Genomic DNA, 2,650 nt, shown 5'->3' with positions numbered 1-2,650 from the left:
GGAGGGAGTCGGGGGGGTACAGGTCAGGTTGGGGGTGCAAACGTGGAGGGCCGGTCTGATCCTGTCGCACCTGAAGCCGACAGGAAGCCGCTGAAGTCAAAGCAGCGACAGAAACAGACGCCTCAGAGTCAGAACTGAGATTTTTCCGCTTTAAACCGCATCTACCTTCACTAACCAAACGGAACAGATTAAGCTAAATGAAGAAATGCCACACAGTCCAACAACCTCATACACCACACGATGCAGTGGGTCTTTGCCTCCGTCTACTTTATGTTACAGATTTCTACTTTTATATTTACAGGTGTTACAGGTTCACAAAGCAGCATCACAACAGTCTGTCTGGTGGAAACTTTGCCAAACTTCTCAGTGCCAGTTCAACATTTCAGATCCTTAATATTTGCTTGGAGACAATCTGGAGCCGCCGGGTTAGTAATAATAATCCGGTTCGCTCTTCAAGTGCCACAACGGCCTCAAAACTCTCAGTTGCACAAAAAAGGTTCAATGACAAAAACTACGACTGTTAAAGTTCAGGTCCAGTGTGATCGGACTCTTTCAGCTGTGATCACTTTTATGATTCACTGGCTCAGTAGACAGCAGCTCCTACCCTGAACCCTCGACCCTCTAACCCTACCCCTAACCCTAACCCTCGACCCTCGACCCTTGACCCTCTACTCTCTAACCCTCGACCCTCGACCTGTTACCTTTAGGGACTCGACTCACTCTGAATTATATTGATTCATTTATAAAAGGTTGAGTTGACTTTCATGTAATATAAAGAATATATTTAAGAAAGTAGAGTAAGTAGTAAAGTTATATAATGTTTGACGTCTTTAGAAGTCGTGTGAGAAGTGACGATGATGTCGTCAAAGTGACCGACCCAACGAGCCCAACGAGTCCAACGAGCCCAACGAGCCCGACGAGCCCGATGAGCCCAACGAGCTCAACGAGCCCAACGAGCCCAACGAGCCCGACGAGCCCAACGAGCCCAACGCGCCCAACGAGCCCAACACGATCAAATATTAAACATAAAATCAAGAATCAATCAAAGTTTCTACACATAGTTGTTTTAGTTTGACTTTAAACTGAAAGCTTCTTTAATCTTTTATTCTTAGAGCTTCCAGAGCTTTCGAGCGTCTCATGGCTCAGTCATGTGACTCGAGTACTTCGGTCACATGGTTCAGACGGCTGGAGGAAAGCCATGCAGTACAGTTGAAAGCTCAGGGATCAGATATTAATAGAGATGATTGGAGGGAAAGACTCTGATCACACTGGACGTTAATCTGGCTGTAAAACACATCAGAGTAAAGTTTAAATCTGGCAGCCGAACAGACTCACAGCAGGAAAACCTCAGATAAGCTACACAGTTACCTCTCATCACTACGCAATACAGCTGCTGCACAGCACAGCTCCACCACCGGGGGGCGCTCTGACCACACGGAGCAGCTCCACCACACAGAGCTACAGCTCCACCACCGGGGGGCGCTCTGCTCCACCACCGGGGGGCGCTCTGCTCCACCACCGGGGGGCGCTCTGACCACACGGAGCAGCTCCACCACACAGAGCTACAGCTCCACCACCGGGGGGCGCTCTGCTCCACCACCGGGGGGCGCTCTGACCACACGGAGCAGCTCCACCACCGGGGGGCGCTCTGACCACACGGAGCAGCTCCACCAGTCAACTCAGATATTTTTATAAACAAGCATATGTTGGTTTTTGTTTAGTTTAGTTTTTGGACACTTTGCTCTGACAATGTGTGTGTGACAGAAGCTTCATGTTCAAAGGACGAGAGTCAGAAACCTGATCGGGAACTTCTGTCGCCGTTAACGACGCATTTAATCATCTGCACGACCGATCAAACTTCAGATGATCAGTAACTTTAAATCCAGTCAGAAAAATAAAGGTTAGCTCTTCTATAGTACTTAGCTAATTTAGCTAATTTGTTGCTAACAGCAAACATACAGACCTCTGCTTCAAAAACGGCTAACGCTAACCGCTAATTAACATTAAAGACTGTGTAAAGTGAATTCAAACATTTTCTTCTAAACACATTAAATAGGTCATAAATGTATTTCTAAAAGGTGTAAAAAGCATTTCAACCATTTAGATTTGAATTGTGGAGCTAGGATTAGCATAAACCCCGCCCTGCTGCTGTAGAGGTATAAATACATTCAGCACACACTACTACTACTACAGTCTACAGTTAGCCAGTTAGCCTGTTAGCCGCCGAGCTAGCAGCCCAGTTAGCCGCCGAGCTAGCAGCTGACTTAGCTGCTGAGTTAGCCGACGAGCTAGCAGCTGAGTTAGCCGCCGAGCTAGCAGCCGAGTTAGCCGCCGAACTAGCAGCTAAGCTAACAGCTGAGTTAGCAGCAGAAAGCTCTCAGAGGTAGCGTCCATGTTTCTGGTAGAGGTGGTGACTTTGATTGACAGGTGACACTTGGTAGGGGGCGGGGCTTCAGCGGACTCAGAGGCCACACCCACAACGTTTGGGAGCAGAGAAAGAGGGTTAGGATTTTTACACAACTTTGAAGCCTGATTTTATATTTGGCGATTTTTTTTAATCATTCAAATTTGCCAGGGTGGTTAACAACACACTTTTCTGTGGTATGTTAAACTCAGAACACATATTTATTCTTACTTTACACGGACTTTA

At 47.1% G+C, this 2,650-nt stretch overlaps 1 protein-coding gene across 1 annotated transcript in view; it reads left to right on the top strand.

The window, feature by feature from the left end:
- Positions 1 to 530, top strand: part of zbtb37 (zinc finger and BTB domain containing 37) — a 2,945-nt gene extending 2,415 nt beyond the window's left edge. The window contains exon 3 of the mRNA XM_053322170.1: positions 1 to 530. This exon is cut by the window's left edge and continues 528 nt beyond it. The gene's annotated coding sequence lies outside the window, so the exon portion shown is untranslated.
- Positions 531 to 2,650: the final 2,120 nt, after the last annotated feature.

The sequence above is a fragment of the Scomber japonicus genome, chromosome 7 (assembly GCF_027409825.1).
Source record: "Scomber japonicus isolate fScoJap1 chromosome 7, fScoJap1.pri, whole genome shotgun sequence".
NCBI classification, from domain to species: Eukaryota; Metazoa; Chordata; class Actinopteri; order Scombriformes; family Scombridae; genus Scomber; species Scomber japonicus.
The sequence above is the reverse complement of the archived record's forward strand: the minus strand, read 5'-3'. Positions and strand labels throughout refer to the sequence as shown.